This window comes from Tenrec ecaudatus, chromosome 1 (genome assembly GCF_050624435.1).
Source record: "Tenrec ecaudatus isolate mTenEca1 chromosome 1, mTenEca1.hap1, whole genome shotgun sequence".
Taxonomy (NCBI): domain Eukaryota; kingdom Metazoa; phylum Chordata; class Mammalia; order Afrosoricida; family Tenrecidae; genus Tenrec; species Tenrec ecaudatus.
Window position 1 is genome coordinate 311,781,306 of NC_134530.1, and position 11,248 is coordinate 311,792,553.

The window sequence follows — 11,248 nt, forward strand, 5'->3', positions numbered from 1 at the left end:
CTCTGCAGACTCATGTTGTACTTGTCCTTTTGTGCTTGGCTTACTTTGCTTAGCATGATTTCCTCTAGTTGTTCCATGCGGCAATGTGCTCCGTGCATTCATCACTGCTTTTTAGCCATTGTATGTATGTACCATTGTTTGTTTGAACTTGTCATTGTATTTCAAGTTCTTTCTAAGACCAGGCCCTAAGCACCCTCAAGTCAAGTATGTCCCTGAGCTTGCTCCACTGCTACAGAGGCCTGGGGAGCCCGATCACCGAGCTTGGGTATTCACCAACATTAACTCCCGACAGAAGATAAGGCACTGCAGAACTCCCTCCTCCTCAAGGCCAGCTGTCAGTTCTTCACTGATTTCAGGAGGAGCCGTGGTCAAGCAAAAACCACTGGGATTTCTCCTTGGGCTAAGAGAGGTGCTTGCCATGCACCCTACCCATTGTCTCTCCCCTGCAGTTGCTGAAGACAGGGGAAAGGAATTTCCTTGAAGACCAGGGGTGTCTATTCAGGAAACATAAGCTCGAGCCTCCACCCAGGCACTTTGCTTTCAGATAGTCTGTGTCTAGTTCAGCTGCCAGATGAGTTGGTTGATGGTTCTCCACGATAGCCAGGTGAGCCCATCTCCTTGAGGAAGCCCACTCTGTTCTTGGTAGCATGACGGGCCACAGAGAGATGGAACGGGTGCAAGAACTGAGAGACCACCTGCAAATACTTCCCTGGGAAGGCTATTTCAGGAATGAGGTCTTCCAAGCAAATGACACCAAACATCCCCAGGTGCTCCTCAGTCACTGTGTTGTCGGTCAGTGCGATGGTCTTTTTCTTAACCTAGGCTTGCCCGTGTTTCAGGATGAGTTCCCGGACAGATGTCAGGTTTGGAAAGCCCCACGTCACATGGGGCTCCACCATAAGCAGCATTTTCAGGGTCATGGTGTCACTTTGACAAAGACACCGCTGAAGATCTTCTTCAGATGAAGTCTCGCAATGGTCTTCTTCATCAGAAAACTCACCCTCTTGATCCTTTAGATGCGTACAGCAAAGGCCAGGGAATGTCCATTGGGCAGCCAATTCCAAGACATGTGCTTTCCCCTCCAGTTGTCTGATGCAGACCCTGTCCCGCTGCTGTTGCCGGGAATCAAGCAGGAATGATTCCAGTCGCTTGAACCTCAAGTCTTTCCCTTCCCTCTGCTTCTTCTTTTCCAAAAGCTCCTGGGTGGCTTTGAGAACCTGGTAAGCCTTCCTTTTTTTCAGGAGATTTTCTGGCACCAAAGGGATCTTTTTCCTTGGCTCTTCTTCCTCCATCTTTCCAACGTTGAGGCCTGTACCATAGATTTGGGTTTTTTGGTAATTTTTTTAATATATCATTTTATTGGGGGCTCATACAATTCTTATCACAATCCATACGTACATCCATTGTGTCAAGCACATTTGTACCTTTGTTGCCATCATCATTCTCAAAGCATTTGCCTTCTACTTGAACCCTTAATATCGGCTGCTCATTTTCCCTTCTCTCTCCCCGCTCCCTGCCCCATGAACACTCCATAATTCATAAATTATTGTCATAGTTTTTTAATCCATTCATCTGTTGTTGGAAATTTGGGTTGTTCCTAACTCCTTGCATTTGTGAACTGTGCTGTGAGAACAATGGGGCACAGATGTCTGGCTGTGGTTTGCTTCTTGCCTCTTCTGGGTATATGCCCAGTAGGGATCCCCTTGTTTTCTCCTCCAGACTGTTCATCCAGCCTATCTTATCTAGGTAGATCTGCAGAAATAATAATATGCACCAAAAAACAAAGCATAGCAAGACAAAGCGACAAAAGAGAACACAATGATGATACCAAAAAAGAAAACCAATGACCCTCAAAAGAATAAATTAATTTTAAAAAAGAAAAAGTTTTAAAATTTCAAAAAGAAAGAAAAAACTGTAAATAGATGAAGGTCTGATTTTTGACCTCTAGGCGTGTCCTCCAGTCAAGTCCGATGGAGTGCCACGCTCTGGTCCCCAAGTTTATCCTTTGCACTCCTTAGGAGCTCTTTGTTCTGCTCCCCCGTTGCTCTGCCACATGCCTTTAGTGTTTTGTCTCGGTGTCGCAGAGCCAGTCCAGACCTGTCCTGACACTGAGTCTCCAGTGTTGTCCCCAAGCCAATCCCGACACCGAGTCTCCAGTGTTGTCCCCAAGCCAATCCCGACACCGAGTCTCCAGTGTTGTCCCCCGTAGGGCCATGGGTCAGAGAGGGACTTCATGTCTCTTAATGGGATCAACCATAGGATCCACTCTATGCACTGGTTGTTTAGAGCAGGGATATCATTCTCCAGGCCTGGTGGGCCAGGATGTGCTACACTCTCTTCCTTCCCATTCATTTGCTCCTATGTGTTCTGCTCAGACATGGCCCTCTCCCCTAGCTGCAGCTTCAGTGCCAACCTCTAAAGTAAACTCTTCTGGGGGGAGGGGCAGTTGTCCTCGTAACTGGCATGGGGGCCGAGCACTAAGGCCCCTCCAGTGACTCCTCTCTCCATGCCAGCATGCTGCATTCGCATCCCAGAACACTGGATTTAAGTCTGGTCCCTCTTTCCCTGTGGAGACACAAACAATACCATCATCTTGGGTGGGTCAGTGCCCTATTCCCCTGCCACACATCTCCTTTTTCTTCTCCCTTTTCTCCCCCATCCCTCATTTTTAGTTGACTACCATATGTACTCCTGGATTTGTTCTGGCCCCTGCCATACTACCTGGACCACACCCCAGGAGTGTTTGTATACAGTAGCTTTTTCCTTGTGCCCATTTTGCATTTTTCTTTTTTTTTTTATAAATGTACCTCAGCAGACTCATGTTGTACTTGTCCTTTTATGCTTGGCTTACTTCACTTAGCAAAATTTCCTCCAGTTCTTCCCATGTGGCAATATGCTTCATGCGTCCATCATTGCTTTTTAGCAATGCATAATACTCCATTGTATGTATGTACCACAGTTTTTTATTCCATTCATCTGCTGGTGGAAATTTGGTTTGTTTCCAACTCCTTGAGATTGTGAACTGTGCCAGAATGAACAATGGGGCACAGATGTCTGGCCGTAGTTTGTTTCTTGCCTCTTCTGGGTATATGCCCAGTAGAAATCATCAAATCGATTTCCATAGTGGCTATACATACCTACAGGTCCACCAGCAGTGGATGAGAGTTCCTATCTCCCCACAGCCCCTCCAACACTTGTTGCTTTCTGATTTTTTGAATTGGGCTCCCTTTGAGGGTGTTAGATGATATCTCATAGTTGTTTTAGTTTGCATTTATCTTATGGCTAATGATCAGGAACACTTTCTAACATGATTATCGGCCATTCGGATTTCTGCCCTTGTGAAATTTCGGTTCAGGTCCTTTGCCCATCTCCTCAGTGGGCAGTTAGTTTTTCTCTTATTGTAAGCTTGCAAAGTATTATAGATTTTAGTAATAAGGCCTTTGTCTGATGTGTCATTGTTAAAGATGTTTTCCCGGTCAGTGGACTCTCTTATTACTCTCTTGGTGAATTTTTTCAATGTACACAGGTATCTTATAGTCAGGATATACCACTTGTCTATTTGTGACTCCTCTGTATTTGTATCCTTCCCTATTTCAGATTGCCTATGCATTCCATGAGCCAAGGTTCTCAGGTTTGTCCCAATTCCCTCATTAATGGCCCTAATTGTTTGGGGTTTTATCTCAAGGTATGTGATCTACCTTCAGTTTATTCTTGTGCATTGAATGAGGTAAGGGTCTTGTTTCATTTTTCTGCAGGTAGATATCCATTTTTTCCAGCACCATTTATTGAAGAGGGCATCTACTTCTCATTTGATATTTTTTTGGCTCTTATCAAAGATCAGTTGCCTGTATGCTGATGTTTTTATTTCTGGGTCTTCAGCTCTTTTCAATGAGTCTGAATATCTGTCATTATACCAGTACCACATTGTTTTGACTACTGTGACTTTGTAGTATGTGCTAAAGTCAGATAGAGCAAGCCCTCCCACTGTGTCCTTCTTCTTGAGGAGTTCTCTGCTAATTCTGGGCTTTCCCCCCTCCATATGAAGTTGGTAATCAGTTTTTCCAATTCTTTGAAGAAGGATGGTGGTATTCGTATGGGGATAGTATTGAACTTATATAGTATATAGTGCCTTGGGCAGAACTGACATCTTTACTATATTGAGTCTTCCAATCCACGAGCATGGGATGTTCTTCCATTAGTTGGTATAACTCTTGGTTTCTTGTAGTAGTGTTTTATAGTTTTCCTCATACAAATCTTTTGTTTTTTTCAGTCAGGTATATCTCTATATATTTCTATTTGTGCTTGACTCTTGTAAACGGTACTACCTTTTTAATCGTCTCTTCTGTGATCTTGTCTGATGTGTAGAGCAGCCCGATAGACTTCTGTTTGTTGCTCTTGTATCTTGCCACTCTTGCAGATGACTTTTTGTTATGTCTACCTCCAGTAATCCAATTATTCTGTTGTTATGCCTCTTCATAGCATCAGACATAACTCTTAGGCTTTCTTCAGTTTCTCTGATGATCTTATTACTTTTTTGTTCATGTTTCCTAAAGTCTGCTTGGCTGTCCTCTAGGTCACTGGTTCTCCAGTCGATTGGCGAAGTCCATAAGTCTGCTACCGGTTTTTGTTATCTCCTCCCTAAGCTCTTGTATTTGGTGTATGAACTTTATCTCCTCTATCATTTTATCCATTTTCTGTATTGTTTCCCAATATCCTGTATGACTTCAAGCAGCATTCTGAAATTTTCTTTCTGTGGCAGATCAATGTCTGCTTTTTCTATTTATGTCGTTAGGTTCAGGACATCTTCTGCTATTGCCTTATTTTTCTCCTTCTTATCATTGAGGTCTTTGGGGCTGGTTGCAGTTTGCGTTGCATTGTTTAGAGGAGCCAGGTGCAATTTTCCAGCCAGGGAGTCAAAGAGCACTACCTCTCTCTGGGTGACTCATAGGAATGCTTCTTCGAACTGCCTGCGGCTAATTTCACTGTGGAATTGGCCTACCAATTATTCCTCCTGTGGTTTCACTCTTTCCCTAGCCAATCAGTATTATGTTATTTGGAGGGTAAATTGGATGGACCTCTCAGCTGGGTGGGTTGTTGTGGACCCACAAAGATGGTGCTGTACTGGGTGATCTCACAAGAAGCCATGATGGTGTGGCCCACAGCAGCTTGGAACACTGCAGAGGGTGTGCTGGAGTGCCCACTGAAACAGGAGTGCCACAGAAGGCTGGTGGCTTATTGCTTTGGTATAGAACACCTCGAATGGTGGGCAGCATTTCCCTGGTCAGGTAGATTGCTGAGGAGGTTGGGCAGATGTTCCCGCAGCAGCATGGAATGTTGGCAAGCCTTGAATGAGTTGCCTTAGGCTGTGTGAAGCACTACAGCTGGTGGGAGTAAGTTCCCGCAGTCACATGGGACCAGAGAGGACAGATAGGCTCTCCCAGGCAGGATTTACCCCCCTGGGAAGAAGTTGGGCAGGATATCCCCTGGTGGAAGGTGGGAAGGCCTTCCCCCAGCCTTGCGTTAAGCTGGAGAGGGTGGAGCACTCCCAGCTAGGTAGAGAGAAGGCATAAATGCCCTTGGCTAAGGGGAGTGGTTGGGAAGTTGGCAGTGATGTGTGAGAGAAAATGGAAAAGAAAAGAAAAAGAAAAGGGGGGAAAACAAAGAGCTAAGCCTGCTGAGACTGTGGGGGGAGAGAAGTGAAGGAAACAAAAGTAACAATATAGGTGAACCCCAATCCCTGAATGTGGGGCTGGAGCGGTTTAATCCCTGCCCTGAAGCAGTGACAAGCTTTGGCTGTGTTGAGATAAAGCCCCTGTGTGGACTCCAAATTATCCCAGCTCCAGCCAAGACAGTACTGGGGTTAAGGTCAAACCCTAATCGGCATCCACTGTGGTAAGCCAAAAGCCCCCAGGCCCTTAAACCTAGTGGATCTGTGCCTCTGTACCTTTATGATGTTTCTCTTGCAACCGGCAGTGTGGAATTTCCCTCTGAGTAACTCTCCTGTGCTGATTTCTGCACAGTCCCTCTGGTATGTGTTACTCAGTGACCATCTCCCCTGAAGTCCCGGAGTGCAGCCCCCTAGATCTGGTCACAGTCTTGTTGCAATTGGAATAGACTTCTTGAGGGTGTGCCCTGTGCCTTTTTAAGCAGACTCTATGGCAAAGCTTCTCTTCTGCTGGGTTTGGATCCTGCATCTCTGCCGTCTACTCCTGCCAGATTGCCTGACTATCCCAGGAGACATTAGTGGATTGCTGACCTTGGAATCATTAGATTTTTGTATCCATTGGCCTGGGGTCTATCAGTCACTGAAAGTACATAAATCAGGGGAGGCATTAAACTAGGCTGAACTTAGCTGCTTCTGTTAGGTTTCTCCAGTGGAAACTTCATTGGTCCTTGGCTTCACACAAGAAAGAATTCACTCCAAAGCCTGGTTTGTGGTCCAGGTGAGTTTTATAAAATATAGAAGGAGGTTTAGATTTTACACAGGCACCCTCAGGGAACTTCACACTGCACGTGGAGAAACTGAGGCCTGAGAAGACTACCAAAAGGCCGCCAAAGAGCTGCTTGAGAAATCGATTTTTCAGGCCCTTTGCTGGGAGGCGTGGTCAACGGTACTGGTTGACCCCATTGGCTGAATTAAGCTCACCTGGCCTAGATGGGGCCAGTCCAGGTGTACCGCCCACCTAGGTGTATACCCCCCCTTCCTGGCTCTGAGCCTGAATTTTGGAGCATGACCAGTGGATACCTTGGTCCCTGTTCTACAACTGTGTGAGCCCTTTCTTTATATAATTACACATTTAAGCTTCACTGGTTTGGGATCTGTAGGGAACCCGGCCTAACACAGGCATATTTCAACATATTTGTGGAAATTGCTAACATTTGATTTATCACAGTATGTAGGCTATGAAGAGCCTTCTTAACTTATATACAGTGTTTAAAGAGCACTTGTGAGCTGTATATGAAATAGCTGGGGAAATATTTATTCAGACTTAAGCTTTCCCTTAGTGAAAATGGAGGAAATTACAAAATCCTATTGCTGTTGAGTCAGTACTCTATCGGACAGAGTAGAACTACTCCATAGGGTTTCTCCAGTCTCTGCAAGCAGTCTGTCACATCTTTCTCCTGGGAAACAGCTGGAGAATTTGAACCGATGACCCATTAACCAGTGTGCCTTCAGGGGTCCTTACTTACAAGACAGAAAGTTATTATTTGGCATTTAACTCGCAATGAAAGCTGATTAAAATGCAAACAAGTCAAACTCACTGCCATGGAGTCACTGCTGACTCAGACAACACCATTAAAGCAGGGTAGAACTGATCCAAGTGGGTTTCTGAGACTTACTGTTTGTGGGAGTAGAAAGCTCCATCTTTCTTCCAAGGAGCTTCTGGTGGTTTTGAACTTTAGAACATGACTGATTAATTTAAAGCTTTAAAAACACAACTGGATAAAAACAGCTGGAGCTGCTAGGCTCTCCAAGTGTTTGTATATGCATGAATAATTAGGTTAACTTCTTATGATCTTGTAGTTCTCTCCTAAAGTGAATGACAGGTTAGATTGTCAGTTTTTTGGATGCCTCAACAAAACACAGGACCAACATTTTAGAGTGATGGGTCTCCATGAGCAACTGCTGGGTTACACTGAAGCAAACAGGCTCTAGACTTGGATCAATCATATCCACCATGTCTCCTGGTTCTCTGGTGTTTCTGATGCCAGGAAGGAGGACCCTGGCTGCACTCTGCTGTCTGCTTCACTGCTAGAGACGCTCTATCCTGTTTTTACTTTTATGATATAATTTGGCCCCAAATTAGCCTCTGCTGCTGACCCAATTCTTGGGTCATTGCTTCAGAGCTTCACGAGAATTTCATACCCTTTGCCAACTGTTCTCTTTATTTCTACATCTATTTATGCATTGCGATGTCTTCTTCAGAGGCTGCCTCTTTCTCAGACTCCTCCTTTTCCGGGACAAACACGCACAGCAGCACCAGCCGAAAAAATACTTCACTATGGAGCCCTCTACGCTGTCACATTAGTGGCCACCATGGATTGGGATTGACTCTATGGCACAACAACTGTCATTGTTCCTCCAAACATCAGTATCTAGAAGCATCTGCAAATTCTAATTCTTTGTAGGTATCACAGCTTTACTCCTAATACATAATCTCTGATTCCCAAAGTGCATATTCTTCCATATGTATTTTTCATGATACAAGTTTTTTTTTCCCAACCTGGAAAGCTCTAATGCAAATATCAGCATCCCAAGGAAACCTTTTACAAATATTCCCAACAGGATCAGTCACCTTATATAGGCCTTGTCACGTCTTACTATGATTGAAGAGCTACACTTTTGTTTTACCTCAATTTAATTTCCTGGAGAGTGATAACAATCCTTTAATTTTTTAAAATAGTTTTATTAGGGATGCATACAACTCTTATCACAATCCACACATACATCAATTGTGTAAAGCACATTTGTACATTCATTACTCTCGTCATTCTCAAAACATTTGCTCTCCATTTAAGCCCCTGACATCAGTTCCTCATTTTCCCCTCCCTCCCCGCTCTCCGCTCCCTCATGAACCCATGATAATTTACAAATCATTATTTTGTCATATCTTGCCCTGTCTGACAATCTTTTATTTTTAAATTATTTTTATTTTCTTCAGTTCGGTTCTTCTTCTTCCCCTCTTCCTCTTCCTCCTTCTCCAACGTCCTACATGAAGATGTACAGAGCAAGTTAGTGTTTCATTCAACATTTCACATACATGTGGTTTGTGACATTGGTTGCAATCCTTACAATATAATAGTAATATTTCCACTTCCTCACCAGGTTCCTTGCTTCTGTTTATTCCTCTTTGCTGCCCATTCCTCCCTTCTGAATTCTGTTTTGGGACAAATGTTGCCCCGTTTGGTGTCTTAAGGTTGCCCCATTTGGTGTCTTAAGGTTGATTGTTATAGGGAGTCTATTGGTGTTATTACTCACTGTATAGGCCTGTCCATTGCTTGGCTGAAAGTGATCCTTTGTTCCCTGGTTCAACTCCAGGCTTGAAAGAGTTGGTATTAATGCCAGTCTAGTTCCAAGGAGTTGCCGACTGAAGATGTCCCAAATGTCCAAATCTCCCAAGATGCCACTCTGCTCCAGTCCCCACCCCACTCCTCCCTTGAGGGCATTCCCTCAAATCCCTGGGTTCTTCCAGTTGCTGCGACAGCCCACAGAAACTCACAGAGCTTTAAGGAAGTGTTTCACATGGTGGGAGATGCTATTTAGTCAAAAATCAGAGGGTCGGGCAGAAGTAAGCCAAATGCAGTTTCAAAGGAAAACTAGGACTGTCCAAAAGTCACAGTAGGTCTTCTTGCTTCTACCGAAGCTCATTCCAGAAAACAGCAGCCTGGATTTTCAGGTGAGGCTATGTGAGTCGAATGGAAAGATGGCACCATTATAGATCCAAGGAAAACCCAGGGTGTCAGCTGGCTCACACCCAGAACTAAAGTTTGATCTTCAAGACGCCCTCAAGGAAATTAAGGATGTGGCTCTGCCGACCGCCTCCACCCAGGCCAGGTCTCAATCCCACCCAACTTCTGTCCATCAGAGTAGAGATTCCCCTCCAAAATGAGACTGTATATGTATCTGTGTATGTAGTCCAAAACCCTAATATATACAGAGCCAGGGCTAAAAGGGCCACATTAATTGACCACAAGGCAGGCTACCCCCGGGCGCTTCTGGCCATTAACCCATTTATATTTGAACTGACAGCAGCATATACCTTTGCTTGCATAATGTTAGCTATTCCTCTGATGCATAACCCATTAATTCATCCCTTTCCCACAAGCTGTTCATTATCCTTCCTTCTATTTGTCCTTTATTTTTACTCCCAAAATATTTCTATTTTGGGAATGGACCTAAGATTGGGCTGCTGTACCAGTTAAAATTTCTGGTAGCAAGACCAATGAAAGCAAGTGCATCTCGGTCCATTCTCATTCATCCTGGGTGGTGTTACATAGGTACAAGCCTAGTGCACTCTCTCAGCTACTTGGCAACACGACATTATTCACAATCCCTTGTTTTGCCAGATGAAAAGAAGGTACAATCCAGCCCATCCTTTGGAAATTCTCACGACAGCTTCAGGGCTATGGTTACAGTCTCTTATGGAGGGATCGCTCGTGCTCCTGACCCTAGATACTGTATCCCTGACTCTGGGACAATAGCATCTGGCAGGGAAAAAAATTTATTTCCAGGAAATATGGGGAAGAACTGTACAGTAGCACCAGCATATTTCCTCATTCCCTTCCCCCTTCTCTAGACTCCCCTGAGAACCATAGGAGTCTATACCTTAGGGTGCATGGGAGCACACACTCCTGAAGGCATGAAAGCCTTTATCTCCTCCCATTTTGGATAACAAATGTTCCAAATGCCCATCCCAATTCTATCTCAAACCATTGCTGAGGGTTGGCCAACATACGGTATCTCTATTGCTATATGATGTTTCTGGGCCCACTGCTGCACCCTGTGGGCTATGAAGTGTGCTCCTTAGGCTGAGGAGGTATAACCTGGTGACCCCAAACTGATACCGTATTTTTTTGCTCTAACCCCTTAATAGTGTCTTCGGCAGCTGCATGTGCTACCGCATATGCAAAACTAAGCCCAGAGTGTCTATTCCTGTGAGGACCCATTTGTAGCCACCTGGTCTGATATAACTGACACTCCAGCTACGTGCAGAGCCTTTCCCCCAGGGAATCTGCCTCACAGCCATCTGCAACCTCTGTCTTTCCTGCTGGCAGACAGAACAGTCCTCAGTGGCATTTTGGGCCTCAAAGAATGTAAGAGGGATGTATCTATATTCAGCCCATCTGTGCATTGTCCCTCATGTCCACTCAACTAATGGACCCAATTGGCTACCTCAAGGGAGTGTACTCACGTGTTCACTTGCTGGTTCCAATCCCCGTCTGATCCAGGAAGTGGGTTCTGATGGGTATCCGCATGTTCTACTCTGATGCAACTTTAAATTCCCAGTGTTTTCCTTAGGCCTTTGCCCCATACAGGTGTTCCTTTAATAGTTCAGTTTTACACTGGCCATTTGCCTCACCATCTAGCCGGATCATCGGCCACTGCCCACAAATTGGTAAAAATCTATGGACTCTCTCCAGTGTCCAAGTCTTCCATCACAGCTAGGCAAAGGGAATGCACTCATTCCATTGAGCTGACCGGCTCTTGCCTTCTTGTTTTAAGGTCTTCCCCTCTGTTGGTCTTAAG

At 44.8% G+C, this 11,248-nt stretch overlaps 1 pseudogene; it reads right to left on the reverse strand.

The window, feature by feature from the left end:
• Positions 1–555: 555 nt before the first annotated feature.
• On the reverse strand, positions 556–1,298 carry LOC142437635 (large ribosomal subunit protein uL30-like 1 pseudogene; annotated as a pseudogene).
• Between the last annotated feature and the right edge of the window lie 9,950 nt (positions 1,299–11,248).